The sequence below is a fragment of the Hipposideros armiger genome, unplaced genomic scaffold (assembly GCF_001890085.2).
Source record: "Hipposideros armiger isolate ML-2016 unplaced genomic scaffold, ASM189008v1 scaffold_116, whole genome shotgun sequence".
NCBI lineage: Eukaryota > Metazoa > Chordata > Mammalia > Chiroptera > Hipposideridae > Hipposideros > Hipposideros armiger.
In genome coordinates this window covers 1540611-1558403 of record NW_017731466.1, presented here as the reverse complement: position 1 = coordinate 1558403, position 17793 = coordinate 1540611, and the positions used below count along the sequence as shown (strand labels likewise).

The window sequence follows — 17793 nt, the reverse complement described above, 5'->3', positions numbered from 1 at the left end:
GGGACTGGGCTGTCCTGGGAGGCACAAGCTTCCAAATCTAAGGGAACAGAGATGGCCACTTCCTTGTCCTGGAGAGGAAAAGAGGAAGGAAGAAGAGACACAGAAGAGGCATTTTTATCATCTCCAATACCATAACGGAATAGAAAGGAGAGGGAGGCTTCATCAGACCCTGTGGGGCCATGAAGCGTTTTCCCTCAGCTCTTTTTCCCACAGGGAATAACATTTACTGATACTTCTCCACGGGCACTGTCCTGGGCGCTTTTCTGTTGTTCCCTCATTTAATCTTCACAACCATGTGCGGCAGATATCAACCCCATTTTACAGATGAGGAAACTGAGACTTCCCGCCTCCATACAAAGCCTAAACTGGAGCCCTCACAGTAGTTCCTTTATAACAGCCCATCACATCTTTTCTCTTTTTTCTCACGAATAGTTACCTTGTCGTATAGGAGACAGACTATCATACTCCCCAGCTGAGAAGTGTGGTTGAAGCAATTATTTGAAATAAATGAATTCTAAAATGTTCACAGTGGCTCTTTAGGCAGTCTTCTTCTCCAATGCATGCCCCAAACGATGTTTCCTTGGTAACATCAAAGATCACTGTTATCAAGATAATCCTAGAAAAAAAAATAAAACACCTAATTTTATCTGTAGGTTTCTGGTCTAAGTTGTCAGGACAATGCCTTTACCACCCTCTTTTTCTTCCACAGTGAGGATTAGGGCATGGCCTGCCGTCATCGTTTAGTAACAGATCCTGGAAAAATGACAGCTGAAATAGACCTATTTCCCAGGGAGCAAAGGTCTGACGGTAATGGAGTCAGCCAGGAGGCTCACTGACTCTATTTTCTTAGGCTTGGCTATTAGAGTGAGTTTAAAATGAGAGGGCTGGCCTGGGAAGACACTGTTCAGCCCTCCTCGGGAGCTACAGGGGAAGACGGGATGGAAGTACCTACTTCCCTGATGTTCAGAATTACCCTATTCATGTCTGATAGTTTTGAGTGACAGTTTGAATCTTCCAGCTTAAACAACATTAAATAGCTTCTTTATTATATTCATGGACACTTCTTCTGATAATCTGACCACTTCAAAACTTTCTATTGTTACAATATTCAGAATAAAAACCACTATCACACCTCCCAATATATTTCCCCTCTCGTTGCTTACACCAGCCTTGAAATCATGGGTTTCCTAAGTGTCTGGGTAACACATAGCCTGTTTTTCTTACCCTATTCCCTTTTCCTTTCCACAATATGATTCCTATAAGAGAGGGAAGGTGGAAATAGCAAACCTACATGAAACAAAATGTTAAAGATATATCATGCTCAGTATTTCGAATGATAATATTCAAAATAAGAAATAAGAACATGCTTGAGTTAAAATGTTAACACATAATTGGATGATGATTTTCCATTCCCAAGGGTTCTCCACTTTTGATTATTTTGGAGTCCATAAGATGCTGTTGCCCTTTGGGATCTACAGGAAGCAGACTCTGAGACAGAGTTGAGCATTCAGGATGTGTATTAGGGAGTGCCCCTGGGACAAGCCCCTGAGGGAGGGAGAGAGAGGGAGGAACAGGACTGGGCAGAGAGCAAAGTTAGCAGGGAAGTGGGCCCCCTTCTGCAGCCTCACCCAACCCCAATGGGGGAATCCTGGAGCTAAAATTGCCTGTCAGTGTTGTTTGTTCCATGGGCAGTCAAAATGGCTGCGGCTTTATACCCTCACCTCAATGGGGGTGACCTCCTGGAAGCAGCTCTTAGAAGCCTAAGGACCTGACAGCTAGAGGCTGTCTGTCAACAGCACTCCAACAGCAGGAGCAGAGTCCTTCCCTGAATTGGGGGGCAGTGAGGGGGTCTCTAAGGAGTGCATCTCTGTATCCACCAGTAATGCATTTGTATGACGTATCTTGTACAAATCTAAAATATTTTACATAGTAAGTGAAGCTTCATGATTTTAGTAAATTGTTTTTTTATACGTGAGGGCTTTTCTGACAACCTTCCATAAATCTACAAATCCAACACAACTCTTTACTTGTTCATATGTATCCCTACCTTCTTTTCTTGCACCTTACACATTAAACATCCTTCCCTTTTTCCTTCACTCATTCTTCTTGTCTCACCTCCTTCGTTCTGGAAACTTTGTGAAATCCCTTATATCTGCTATTTTTGTTCCTTGCTGCAACTTTTCCTTTCTTCAAATTCTTCCTATGGAAATGACCCATGAGTATTACATTTAATTAAACAAGTCCAGGCCCTGTTTTTCATTATGGAAAAAGAATTTTTTGTGTGTGTACGCAGTGATAGCCCTAGTCACAAGTGGAGTGGTTATAATCTTTATAATCATATAGATTCTATACTGTGATTTGAAGCACATTAAGAACCCAACTGCTAAAAAAGATCTCCCCCATGCAGTTGCCCTGGCAAAGTTTTAATACATCTAGTCCCATCTGTAAAGTGACACCGTTGAACTAAAGCAGTAATGACTAGAAATTTCTATTAAAACAGCAGTTCTCAAAATGTGATCCATGGACCCCCCTTGGGGTTCCCTAAGATTACCCTTTTGGATGTCTGCAAGGTCAAATCAATTTTTATAATAATATGGAAGTAAGACTTGCTTTTTCTTACTGTACTAATTTTGCACTGATGTTGCAAAAGGTATGATGGGTAAAACTCTGGCACCTTAGCACTTACCAAAACAGGACACAAAAGTGTACTATTACAAAAACAAAACTGTACTTGCAGTCATTGCATTCTTTACTGCCATGCTTGGGTGAGAGAGAGAGAGAGAGAGAGAGAGAGAGAGAGAGAGAGAGAGAGAGAGAGAAGGGATAGGGATAGGGAGGGGAGGGGAGGGGAGGGAAAGAACCAGTCTCACAAGAATATCATTGATGAAGCAATAAAAATTATGGTTACTATTACTCTCAACCCTTGAGTACATGTCTTTTTTAACAGCTTTATTGAGATATAATTAGAATACATTAAACTGTACCTATTTAAAGTATACAATCTGATGAATTTTAACATATGTTTACACCAATAAAACCATCACTACAAGAAAGAGAATAAACATATCCATTTTTCACTCATAGGTTATTTAAATAGTGTTACTTAGTTTTGACACAGTTGAGGATTTCCCTGATTTTCTTTTGTTATTGATTTCAAATTTAATTCTATCATGGTCAGATACAGACTTGCTATGGATGAATCCTTTAAAAGTTTTTGAGAATTGTTTTATAGCCCAGAATATGATTCATCTTTGTGAATATTCCTTCTGTACATGAAAAGAATGTGTATTCTTCTGTTATTGGGTAAAATGCTGCATAAATGTAATTAGGTCATGGTAATTGATAATGTTCCCCAAATCTTCTATATCATATTGATTTTCTGTCTTGTTTTATTGATTACTAAGAGAGTGGTGTTGAAATCTCTGACTGTAATTGTGACTTTGCCTAATTCTTTTGCTTCTATTAATTTTTTATAATGTATTTCTAAGCTTTCTTATTAAATGCGTAAGTGTTTAGGATTGCAATGTCCTTTTGACAAATTGATCCCTTTATCATTATGAAATAAACCTCTTTATACTTGGTAATATTCTTTGCTCTGAAATCTTTTTTTTTTTTCTAGTGTTAATATAACCACTCCAACTTTCTTTAGATTAGTGTTAGCAAGGTATATTATTTCCCATCCTTTTAACTTTTAAACTATTTTCTTACGTACATATAATGCGAATTTCTTGTAGGCAGCATATAGTTAGGTCTTGCTTTTTAACCCAATTGGACAATCTTTGGCTTTTAAATGGGGTATTTAGATTATTTGTATTTAATGTGATTAAACAAATAATCTGCTATTTGTTTTCTATTTGTTTGATCTGTTCTTTGTTCATTTTTCTGATTTATCTTGGATTAACTGATTTTTTATTTTTCTGTTTTATCTTCTTTGTTAGTTTGCCAGCTATACCTCTGTTTGTTTTTAGTGGTTGTTTTAGGATTTGGCGTATACATCTTTAATGTATCACTATCTACCATCAAGAATAATTATACCTCTTAATGTATAGTACGAGTACCTTACAAAGTACACTGTTGCCCCTCTTAATCTTTTTGGTGTTGTTGTCAGAAGTTTTACTTCTAAATATGTTATTAGCCCCACAAAATGTTGTTATTAGCTTCATATTAAACAATTATCTTTCAAAGAGGTTATTAAAATAAGGGTTTTTTTAAAGTCTTTTTCATTTGCCCACTTATTTATCATTTCTGATATTCTTCCTTCCTTTGTGTAAATACATATGTCCATCTGGTATCATTTTCCTTCTGTCTGAAGGATGTTCTTTAACGTCTCTTGTAGTGCAGGTATGGTGGCAATTTCTGTAAACTTGAAAAAAAATTTATTTTGCCTTTGTTTTTCTAAGAAATTTTTCTGAGTATAGAATTCTATGTTGACAGATTTTTTTTCTTTCAATACTTTAAAGATGTTGCTCCAGCATCTTCTTGCTTGTTTTGTCTCTGATGAGAAATTGGCTGGCATACTAATCTTTGCTCCTCTGTATGTCGTGTGCCTCAGTTTGTCTTAAGATTTTCTCTGTAGCACAGTTTGTAAGTAATTTAATCATGATATGCCTTGGTGGGGCTGGCCTAGTGGCGCATTGGTTAGGAGTTGGCTTGGGACGCCAGTTCTGAGCAGCAGCGCCCCGGTTCAGATCCCACATGAGAGACAGTGATGCTGCACCCTCTACAGCTAAGATGGTGAACAACAGCTCAACCTGGAGCTGGGCTGCCATGAGTCGCCAGCAACATTGTAGCTGCAGTGGGGTTGGCCGGCAGCTGGCGTGAGCTTTCATGAGTTGCCGTGAGCCGCGGTGAGCAGTCCAATGGCTGGTGAGCGACTGCCTCACCCAGGAAGAGCGCAATGATAATACCAACATAGGCCAGTGAAGTGACGTCATCCGCAACTAGACTGAAGAACCAAAGGACAGAAACTTGTCTGTTCCCTTTCCCTGATTCCCCAACGCTGTTCTCCTCCCCCAATTCCCCAATAAAAACTTTAAAAAACTGACACGCATTGGTGGATTTTTCTTTATGCCCTTGCACTTTGGATTAACAATGCTTTTTGGATCAGTGGGTTTCAAATTTTTACCAAATTTAGAAAAAATTTAACCATTATTTCTTCAAGTATTTTTATCCCACCTCTTCCTTTGGGCTCCAATTAAACACAGATCAAGTTGTCTGAAGATTTCCTACAATTCACCAGTGCTCTGTTTTTTGTTTCTTTGTTTGATCTGCTTTGGGTTTTTTGGGTTGTTGGTTTTTTTTTCTATTTCATTTGTTTAGTTTCTATTTCTATGTGTTCAAGTTCACTGATCTTTTCTTTTGCAGTGCCTAATCTGTTATTAATTCCACCCAGTGTAGTTTTCATATCAGACATTTCTTTTATCCTTCTCTAGATGTTTGATTTCAATTTTCTTTATACCATCCATATCTCTTCTTAACATGCTCAATCTTTCTGCTACCTTCTTGAACATAGGGAATATAGTTATGATAACTATTTTAATACTGTTGTCTGCTAATATATCATTTGTGTCATTTCTGTGTTTGTTTCTATTGATTGATTTTTCTCCTCATTATGGGTTGTATGTTCCTACTTCTTTGCATGTCTCGTAAGTTTTTTATTAGATGATAGATGTTGTGAATTTTACTTTTGTGTGGGCTAGGCATATTTGTATCCCTTTAAATATTCTTGATCTTTGTTCTGAGACACAGTTCAGTTGTAAATAGTTTGATCCTTTGGAGGCTTGCTTTTAAGTTTGGTTAGGCTGAAACAGAGCAGCCTGTAATCCAGGTATAATTTAACCCTTTATTGGAGCAATGTCTCTGGGTAGCCTACTCTTTTCCCCTTGCATTTTGAGGTTTTTCCACTCTGACTCGTGGAAACACAAAATCGTCCCGACCCTATCTGTGCCCTGAGGTGTGTCATGCCTGCTCTTTTTGGTGGTTCTTTCCTCCCACCTTGGGCAGTTTCCTCACATGCATGTGCAGATCCATACTCAGCTGGAGACTTTTGAAGAAATCTTTACTGGGCTGGCCAAGTGGCGTGATGGTTAAGAACTGGCTTGGGACGCCAGAGGGCCCCGGTTTGGATCCCACATAAAAGGGCCAGTGACACTGCCCTCCACAGCTAAGATGCTGAACAACAGCTCGACCTGGAGCTGGGCTGCTAGGAGTCACCGGTAGCCAGCGTGAGCGGCCGTCCAGAAGCCGGTGACTGATCTGCCTCGCCCGGGAAGAGCGCAATGATGGTGCCAACTTGGGCCAGTGAAGCAACGTCCTCCACAACTAGACTGAAGAACAAAACAACAGCAACTTATCTGTTCCCCTTCCCCCAATTCCCCAGCACTGTTTCCATCCCCCCAATTCCCTAATAAAAATCTTAAAAAAAAAAATCTTTACTGATTTTTGAAGCACTCTCTTCATGAAGCTCACTATCTCTCTTCCCATACTCTATCCTGCAAAGTCTAACCACCTGGCCTTCTTATGTTCTCGGCGCTGTCGTTTCATCTCATAGAGACCCCCTGGCTTTATTTAGATTCCTCCTGCCTGCACAGCGTCCTTGAAACTCTCAAGACAGCAAGCTGGGAAAAGCATGTGGCTCATTTGTTTCCCTTCTTTCATCACTCTCCTGTAATGCCTGTTTTCCAATATTTGAACATTATTGTTTGATTTTTTTTTCAAGATGGGATGATAAATTTAGTTTCTGTTATCCATCTTGACTGGAAACAGAAGTTGAGTATGAATCTTTTAATATTTTGCATGACAAACTGGGAGGTACAAATAAAGTATTTCTGCTACATACCGAAGGACAATTATTGTCTCAAGAAAAAGCTCTTGTACAATTGTTTGAGATACATGGTAAACTGTCTGCTTTTTTCATAAAATTCTACTTTGGCTTGAAAGAATAATTGACTAATAACCTATGGTTATTCAGATTTGGGTATTTGGCAGATATTTGCTTGAAAATGAATAAAGTGTACCTACGCCTTCAAGGATAATAAGTGAGAGTATTTATTGACAATGATAAAACTGGATGTCTCAAGTAAAAATTGGAATTTTGGAAAACTTGTATCTGGCACCATAAATGTGAGAGTTTCCTGATATGCCATAATTTTTCTGACAAAGTCAGTTATTGTAATAAATGTGATTTTTGAAATAATATAAAATGAAATGTTCAACATTTGGAATATCTGCATAACTCAGTGAACCAATATTTTCCAATTCTCAAGCCCTATCACAAAGAAAAGATCCATTCAAAGTATGAGAGAGACCAGTGAATTTTTATGTCACTGAGTAAAAAATTTTATTGATAAGGTTTCAGATTCTACATTGCAACTAACTTTTATGACATTATCATTTGTCATGTTTTGATTTAATAGCATAGAAGACTATGAATAATTATCTGAAGAGGCTGTTAAAACACGTCTTCCTTTTCCCACCACATGTCAGTGGGAGGCTGAATTTCTTCATATACTTCAACCAAAACATCATACTGTACAGCAGATTGAATACATAAAGAAATCCAGCTGTTTTCTAATAAGTCAGACATTAAAGAATTTTTTTTTAATGGTCAAAACCACCAATCTTCTCACAAAATTCTTTTTGTTTTATAAAACAGTGATTTTTTTCATAAAAATGTTATTTAACATTTAATGCTTTTGTTATTTTAAAATAAATCCATAATTAAAAATTTATAAAATGCCTGTTTTAATTTTCAACACAATAAATATTAAAAATAGATGTAATCCACATTTTAAAAAAAGCTATTTGTGGTCCTCAATAATTGTTACTAACATAAAAGAGTCCTGAGTCCAAAACATTTGAGAACTGTGTTAAATGTGTTTTACCTGGGAGAGATCATACATTAAGCCAATGGAATCATATAGAAAGCTTTTTTGTTTTTTTTAAAATGATGACTGGGTGCCACTCCTAGAGGTTCTGATGTGATTAGTTTGATGTGTGGCCTGGACATCAGGTTTCTTTAAAGCTCCCAAGGTGATTCTAGCAGGGCTGAGAACCACTACATTAATCATACACTCAGAAATACATTAGCAAAAACCATATAATAGATTAATAACTTTAGCAATCATGTTGTATAGTAGTTATTTTGTAAGGCCCTAAGAGTTATGGTAAAAAAAAGATTGGTAAAGTGGGCCAACCCTAGACAAATTAAGGAGTAGGCAGTTTAAATTCAAACCTCCCAACTTTCCCCTTAACTTTTGCCTCTGCGGAAGCCTCAAACTGAAATATCTTGCCTTCTGTCCCTTTAATTGTCACAGAAAATATAAACAGGCCCACATTATATCCCTGACCAAATCTGTCCACCACTGCTTTCAATAATGGAATGAAAAATTAAAATGTTGGCTTCTGCAGTACAGAGTCAGGCTTCTGCTGTTCCCTAGAAATCTCAGGAATCCAGATTTCCTGTAAATCTTTCCAATTCCTCTCACCACAGATCAGAGGTCAAGTCAAGGTGGCAAAAAAAGTTAGGGGGAAAAAATCTGCTTTCTTCTGGTTTTCTGGCCCTCTCCCTTCCCAGCCCTTTAGAATAACAGTTCACTCTCCTCTCAGAGATGGGGAGGAGAACATCCCCCATAAACACTGATTCCATTCACCAACACTAATCATGCCCCCAACCAAAATTCCTTTCACTCCTTTACTAATTTTATCCTGCTTTTTTATCAATATTTTTCTGCGGGCTCTGAAAACCAGAAGCCTTCAAGATCCAAAGAAATGAATCTCTAGTAAGGAATTTTAATCCATTCAAGGAGATGAGGATAGAGAGAACCAAAGAGAAACTTCATCTCCTTACAGGTCACAGAATAGCCACCTCCGATCTATACAATACCAAAGTGGACTGGAATGTGAAGTTTCAGTCAACTGATTGTTATGGAGCAGTGGTTCTCAACGTGTGGGTCGCGACCCCTTTGGGGGTCCAACGACCCTTTCACAGGGGTCACCTAAAACCATCGGAAAACAAAAAGATATTTACATTACGATTCATAACAGTAGCATAATTACAGTTATAGAGTAGCAACGAAAATAATTTTATGGTTGAGGGGTCACCACAACATGAAGAACTGTATTAAGGGATCACGGCATTAGGAAGGTTGAGAACTGCTGTTATGGAGAGTATATATACATAGGGAGTATGTGTGTATATTTGTAATGATACATTTTGATTTTTATTCAAAAAATTCTGTCTACATTAATTTTTTTGGAAGCTTATAGAATCAAGTAGGTGACAAGACACCAATTTCTGAATATTAATGATAATATGTGAAAAACAAAAAGCCATTAGCTCAAGACCTTGCTTCCATTCAAAATTACTAAGCTAAATTTTTATGGTGTAAGTTAAAAATATGATCAAGGAGGTTACGTGTGTAGATAGCATGTTTTTAAAGATCCTTTAATTCTATAAATTAGTATGATGAGAGAGATAATTATCCTAATTGTTAATGATAAGAAAATTAAAGTACAGGGAAGTTAAGTAACCAGCCGAGGGGCATGCAAATCCAATACAACTGCAGTTGGTGTACTTTGACTCTAACCCACAGGTTTTTCCAGTTTCAAAGGAGAAAATTTAAGTAGCTAGTAAAATCTAATTTTTAATGTGCTGAGGTAAGCTTTTGCTGAATGTAAAACCGAACACCTTTAAAATTATTTTATTTCCAAGTTTTAAGCAGACTACTCACTTTGTATTGCTTTCTCTCCTTTAACCGGATGCCTAAAACCATATCTATTAGAAGGGGAAAAAGTGAATCTTTTCCAAAAAAACTAAATATTAAAATGTAAATTAATATAATCTAAAGTCAAGGCTGAGGCACTTGATTGTCTTTTACTTTGGGGTTATTTATGGATTTTCCAAGGTAGTATTATATTCTATTTATCTGTTTTAATGATATGAAATTGTGAGGGTTTTCTCCTGATTAGGCAACACAGATTGTAATCAGACTTAACCAAAACAGCACTCTTTCTCTCAACTTTGTAATCCTGAAGCAGTATTAATTGTGATTGCTAATTAGGCCCTTTCTGACTTTTCATGAAAGAACAATTAGTCCAAGAATAGTTTTCAAGTCATACCAAAAAAACGCTTGTTTTTAAGATTCAGGTTAGACCTAGCAGTCTCAAATAAAAAAAGGAGAAAGCCTCTAAAATCTCTTTCCACAGGATTCAAAAATAGAACGTTAAGAAAGCAAATAAAAATGACACAAATTCACTGAAAATAGCAACGGTCATTTAAAAATAACCAAGTTGACTATACCACACCTAATAATAATATTAATAATAATAATAATAGAAAGTTGCAACATAATACCATAACCCAAACTCTGCCTTAAACCACATATGTTCATATTTTCACTTAAATTTAGGATGAATTTATACTGTTTGTTTTATTTATATATCTGAAAACATTAACAAAGTATTTCAAGTGTTTTAGTAATTCTAAGACAGTACAGATTGTGGTCATAAAAAATCCTTCCAACCTTATGGTTTATATATAGTTCATTGTCAAGACTATAATAAATTAAATGGACTAATCCACCTTCAGTTTTAATGTTTGAAAAAAGCATTTCAACAGAGCTCAATGTTAGCACCAGGTCAAGAGTGTACCTACATTTCTCTTAAAAAGAAGCTAAATTACTCAGCATGCAATTTTAGTAAGACTATCCTCTTCTGTCACTAGCCAAACCTTGATCCTTTGTGGTTTTCACTCAGTAAGTCACATACCTATTATGGGGAACGCTAAAGTTTGAATTTAGAGATCTGCAAGAAAGCAAAAGATTTTGATTAATTGCCTTTCAAAATATATTTGCTGAGTCCTCCATGAAAATCCTTCTACCAGTATAGAGTTAAATCTCTGTTACAATTTAGGGAAAAGCAAAATTGTTATTTTAGAACGCAGCTGGAGGGAAATTTCATAAACCAAGGAAGTAGCCATAGAAAAACTGTACATCTCCATTCTACTCTGAGGCAAAATGGTCCCCTTCATTCAATTCTATTCTTAGATTAGAGAAAATGAACACTGATCAGAAAACAAGCTAATGGCTCAGACAGGAAATATAGAACATTCAGGAACAAGCCATATGTATGGGATATAGTAAAAATTATTATTCAGGATTTCTAGAGACTGAAAATATGAGGGAAACATGGCATAGTAGCTAGATAATAGCCTGATTACACACATCTCTGTGTGGTAGTATTTCGTATGTTTATCTTTATTAAATTATAGTGCACACACACACACACACACACACACATCTTTAGCATATACTTTACATTTGTAAAACAAATGATTATTCAAAGTAGTGCCTACCAGAAATATGAAGAATATTTGACTTGTCATAGTATGTAATAGTATAGCCTAACCAATAATGACAATGATCTTCCCTTTACCCTGTTACATTTTTTTTTTTTTTTTTAGCTAAGCCATCCTGCCACCTGTTGGCAGCTCAGCTGCAGCTCAGCTCAGGCCGGGACTCGAACAGCTGTTGCTCAGAGCTCGCACTCTTGAGCAAGCTCTTAACCAACTGAGCCACTCGGCCGGCTCAACCTTGTTACGTTCTTTAATTATTGTCCTCTTTCCCTTTGCTTCCATTTTTTAATGTAATTAAAACCATTAGTTCCCAAATGCCAGTTCTATATTAATGCATACCCATGACTATGCTTATTCAGTCTCTTACAAAGTGAGAAAATTAAGAAAAATATGTTTTGCTAATAAGGTAATTGCATTTAATAAATAAGCTGATTTTTATTCTCATATTTTTTCATCATATTTGATGTTACATTTTAAAAATTACATAATAGTTTTTAATTAACATAGTAAATCCTGAGTTTGTTTTTTATTGTCTAGCTCAGTTGTTGTTCAATTGTGGTAAAATACACATAACAAAATTTACCATCTTAACCATTTTTAAGAGTACAGTTTAGTGTCATTAAGTGTATTGATATTGTTGTGCAACCATCACCACCATCCATCTCCAAAACTCTTTTCATCTGGGAAAATTGAAATTCTGCATCCATTAAACAATAACTCCCCATTCCTTCCTCCCCCTAGCTCTTGGCAACCACCATTTTACTTTCTTTTTCTCTGAATTTGACTACTCTAGGTATCTCATGTAAGCGAGACATACAGTATTGGTCTTTTTGTGACTGCTTATTTCACTTAGCATGATGTCCTCTAGGTTCATTCATGCTGTAACATATGTTAGACTTTCCTTCCTTTTGAAGATGGAATAGTATTCCATTGTATGTATGTATACACCACATTTTGCTTATCCATTCATCCATCAATGGACACTGAGGTGGCTTATACTGCTATGAATGTGGATGTACAAATATCTTTTCAAGACCCTGCTTTCAATTCTTTTGCATATATACCCCAAAATATTGCTGAATCATATGATTACTCTATTTTTAATTTTTGAGGAACTGCTATTCTGTTTTCCATTGCAGCTACACCATTTTACGTTCCTATCAACAGTGCATAAGGGTCCCAACTTCTCCACATGCCTGCCAACACTTGTTATTTTTTGTTTTTTGATAGTAGCTATCCTGATGGGTATGAGATAGTATCTCGTTGTAGTTTTGATTTGCATTTCCCTAATGATTAGTGATTTTGAGGTCTTGCTTTACTTTAATGTTCTTAATTGGCAAAACAAGAAGTTGGCAACTTGATTAGTCTCCAATTTTTTTTATATAAATTTATTGGTCCTTGAAAACTGAAAACTTGACAACCAGCAGTGTAATCTCTAAGTCCTTTTCTCATCTTCCATTTACCTCTTCAATTCATTGCAGTTTTGCTTTGGCCCTCAATCCTCTCCTGAAACTTCTCTCACCAGAGTCAACAAATGATTGCCAAATAGAAAGGACCTTCTTTAGTACTTATATGATCAATGAAAAGTGCAGAGGCTCTGGAGTCAAACATAGAATCCTGCATCCTTCAGCATAGTACAACCTCAATAAATGTAATTCCTGCCCCTGGTCTTCCCGCAGGGTAACTTCATCCCTTCCCATAGTCTCATTCTCTTCCCTATGCCATGACTCCCAAATCTCTAGTATTCAACTAAGACTGTGCAAGGCACTCTGCAAGGGATGTAGGGATGAATTAGATCTGGCCCCTGGTTTTAAGGAGATTAGAACTTAGTAAAAGTGATGATAGTGTGATGAAGTGTCACAGGTGCTATGGAAGGACCACAACTGGAGCACAAATAAAGGAATGCTTATTCCTTTCTGGTCTGGAGAGGGCAGGAAAGGCCTCACAGAAGAGAACTTGAACTGAATGAGTCTCACAATTGTTCACCACGTGAAGAAGAGGGAGACATGTATTGCATGAGCAAAAGCACAGTGGGGAACTGCCAGCAGTTCACCACTGCTTAGGGTTCTAGATAGGTGAGAAATGGAGGTTAGCAATATGAGAAAGCAGGAAGGGGCACATTGAGGGGGGCACACCATGCTCTGTAGTTAGCACAAGGAAGGCACTGGTTAGCAATTGAAGGATTTTAGGCTCAGGGAACCATAGGATCAATTCTGCATTTTAGAACTATCATTCTGGTGGCAGAGTGAGGAGTGGATTAAGGAAGAGAAAGTTCAAGGGAGGGAAATCTCTTAGATCAGCATTTCAGTAGATCAGGTGAGAGCTCATAATAGGCATGAACTAAGACAATAGTCATAGAAAGGAAGCAAGGGCATACAACACAGGAAAGATGATGGTAAGAAACTGATGGAAGTTAGTCACCAATTAGATTTGGAGAACAACGGAAAGGGGTTTAGGCTGACTAAGAAGTTTCTGTCTTGTATGACTAAATAGATGGTGGTACTATGCACTAACATTGGAAATACAGGAAGGAGAAAAGCTGAGCTCAGTGAAGGATGCTGAATTTGTGATCTTTCCGTGGGATGTTCAGGTGACTCCAGAAAGAGATCAAGGCTAGAGATACAGGTGTGTAAGATGGAGGTGGAAGCCATGTGTAGCAGAAGCAGCAGGTGCCCTGCCAGCATCCCTTCCACACTCACCATTCCGGTGCCTACCCACCCAAGAGCTTCCAACTGCAAACTATGACTCTGTTGGGAGCCCACTGGATGGGCCAGCCACTATGGGGTTAATGGGGAGTGACTGCTAAAGGGTATGGGGGTTTCTTTTTTTGGGTGATGAAAATATTCTGAAATTAGATAGTGTGATATTGCATGTAACTTTATGAATATACTAAAAATCAGTAAATTGTATACTTTTAAAGGTGGATTTTATAGTTTGTGAATTATACCTCAATTTTTAAAAGTTGTGAGGAAGAAAAATCCAATGGCTTGAAATAACTGAACTATTTGGTTCACAAATGTGCCCCATGTTTTCACCCCTATATGCCTTTGATCACTGTTGCTTCCCCCTAAAATTCTTTTTTCTCCCCCATACTTCCAAACTCTACTCTTTCTTGAAAGCCCAGCTAAAATTCTCTTTTTCCATGGATTTAGCCTTCCCTGGGTCAGGGGAATGTCTTGTACTGCTCTGACATCTTCTAATTGCTTATTTTTCCTCCTGCTTATTCTTTTACTCTCTTCTCTGTATCACAGATTTTCACATATCTTATTTAATAAACTTCAGGTTCCTGAGAACAAGAATTGTTTCACCTATATAAAACTATTTCGCTATTTTGTCCTGCACTGGAACATTTGAAGCTATCAGTGTAGAAAATGTCACAGTGATAGCTTTTGGTCAATTGAGCATCTGTGCAGTAGGATCTTACACTCGGATCTTACTTTAATGAAGTAAAAAAGAATTCACTCTATGGCCAATTTCCTCTCCATAGAATCAAGCTTGGTAACTTTTTTTTTTTTTTCCTGTGCTGCCAGGACAGATTGAGATGGGGAGACTTAAGCAGCTCTAATTCTTTAACATGAGTAATAATAGCTAACATTTATTGTGCATTCACCATATGAATTTTTAAAAGTGTTTTCCATGTGTTATCTCATTTAGTCCTTATACAACCCATTGGGTAAGGGCAATCATCTAAGTTAACTGATGATGAGACAGAAGCACATGGAGGTTAACTTACCCATGATCACACAGCTTGTTAACAGTAGAATCATGATGCATACCCAGGCAGGCTACCTTTAATGCCCATTACATGTGTAGTGCATTAGGATATATATTTTTTTTCATTCAATTCTCATAACAACCCTATGGGGTAAGTAATTATCTCCCCTCATTTTATAGGTAAGGAAATAGATTCTTTGTGAGTTAAGTAACATGCAGCTCCCAAATGGCAGAGCCTAGGTTGGACTCTGTCTCCAACTTCCATCCCAACCCCTTCCTTCCAATTGGCTCTTCAGGGCTGGTGCAATTTCTAGATTCTGAATAAGGGAGCCCCCTTCCCTAACTCTTCTGCTCTGGTCAGTGCTGGTGTGAAAACTGATTTTAATACTGGTTCACTATCCAGGTCTGTAGCACCTTTGATCTCTTTCTCAGTTGGTGTTTTAAATACACTGTAATCAGTTAACAGTATCTCAAAAGCGAGGGTTTTAATGAATACCTAATTAAAATGAGATCCAGAAGCACATGTATACATTACCTTCTCTTTCTTAGAGAAATATATTTCACAACCACAAAGATAAACAGGAATTATTGGGGTAATCAAGGTAACTGGTTTTTTGTTGCCAATTACCTGAATTTTAACTTTTAAGGACACCATATGAAATCCTAGGTAGAGCATATGCAGGAATCTCTCCCTTTGGTTACCAGATTTTTCTTATTCTTCTTTTAGTCGAACCATCCTTAACACATCCGTTTTTTATTATATACTGTTATAAATATATCTGCATATATATTTTTAGATATATAAATATACCTGCCAATATATTTATATTTGCAGATACAATTATAACATAGTATGTAACCAAATGGTGAATTATATAAAGCCAAATATAAGTGTAAATAAAGAAAAGGGAGATGTTATGTGGAATAACCAGAGAAAGCTATATAAAAATGAATGAATGTGCCTGGTCCAGATATAATTTCAATAAATTATAGATATTAGTAGCCTTTATATTCAAGCAGAAGATCATGGTCTTCTACAAGTTCAGTAGGGGAAAGGGCAGATGGAGGAACCCAGGGGGATCTGATAGTCACTCAATCCACAGTAAAATGTGATACGTGGCATGAGAATTATTTCTCAAGGGCTATCAGAGCACAGAACAATTACTGACAGTTTGCAAATCAGAGAAGACAGTTCCAAGGGCGTAACAGCTCCACCTAGTCGAAAAGGAGACCCGCTAAGTCTCTTGCAGCAATCCAGATGTCAGATATGAAAGGTATGGACAGGGTAAGTGGCAGTGGAAAATGAAGGACATTTTGAGGAATATATCAAGTATGTCTCTGCTGATTGAAAAAAACAGATCCTAAACCATTTTCTTCCATAACTATTTTACTAACTCTATATTGACACTGAAATGTTTTGTGAATTTTTCACCTATGTGTTAAGGTCATGGAAAAAGACACAAAAAACAAAATAGTTTTTCAGTAATGACATCCTATAAATTAAACCCAGTAGAAGTTTTAAAATAAACTTCTGTTTCCTCTAGCAGGGCCTTAGCAAATCATGTTTTAAAATAAACTTCTATTTCCTCTAGCAGGGCCAGTAGCAAATCAAGTTTTTCTGCATTTATAGTCCTTAATTAGGTAACTGTTATATTAAGTCACAACAGTAATGACGCTGTTTGCTTGTATTTGGTAATACATATGAATGGTTATGTTGCCTGTCATTAACTACAGGAGGAGGGGCAGTAAATGTGAGACAAGATTTGTAACTACAGCCACAGATAAACCACCACCAAGACAAAAAAATCTTTCCCATTTGGGTCATTCTGATTAAATTTTCTCTCAAGGATAAAAATTTCATATGGCAATAGATTTTCTTATTAAACCTAACCTTTATCCCTGAAATGTTCTTGGAATAGGAATGGTATATCGTGAGGAAACTGTAGTTCATGTCAAGCAAAAAATTACAGGTCTTATGCTTAAATGTATTATTCAAAGATTCATGTAAAGTAGAGGAGATGATTTTATTTTTAAAAAGAGAAGCAGAAGAGTGAAAATGACAGGGATATATATATATATATATATATATTCACACACATACACAAATCCTTAACACTTATATAAAAGCAACTTGATTAGTTCAGAAAAGTTACTTCTAGGAAGAGTAACATCTGTCTCTTTAAGGACCACAAGAGAAAATGGAAGTCACTAGTGAGATGGGACTGGCTGTAAACAGCTCCAATGAGGTCCTGGGAATCTTGCAAAGAGAGGATATTTGGGGCTGGACTAAAACGTCTTTTGGGAAGTGGAAGGAAGAAAAAGGCAAAGTTAGGTAACAGTGTTCTTTAAAGGAGAATGTAAACTTGAGTGAATTTACTTTCAATTTTACAGTGAAAGAACGGCAGAACACGACTAAGCATAAGATATAATTAGATTGAATTAGATAGAGACTACTGGATGTGAGATATTTAGCAGCTTCCAATTCCCAAGAATGTTTCAGAAGTGCCTCTTGAAAACATAGCTTCAGAGTGGATAAGGGTTATACACAATTTTACTTGTCCCATCTTTAATATAAATTATTTTAAAATTCCCTTTTTTTAACTTTAAATCTTGGAACATTAAGATTGATGACAGTATAAAAAAGTAGGGACCCACTTAACTTTCTTTTCCTTCTATTCTCAAAAGCTGCCTTCTTGACCTCTGCAGGGGATGGATGGATTGTTGAC

The 17793-nt window shown here is 36.8% G+C and overlaps 1 long non-coding RNA gene across 1 annotated transcript in view; it reads right to left on the bottom strand.

The window, feature by feature from the left end:
* Positions 1-17793, bottom strand: part of LOC109385453 (uncharacterized) — a 22913-nt gene continuing 5120 nt past the window's right edge. The window contains exons 2-3 of the long non-coding RNA XR_002124625.1: positions 437-616; positions 1-68 (exon numbers count right to left, since the gene is read on the bottom strand). This is a non-coding gene — a long non-coding RNA (uncharacterized LOC109385453). The remainder of the gene's footprint in view (positions 69-436; positions 617-17793) is intronic.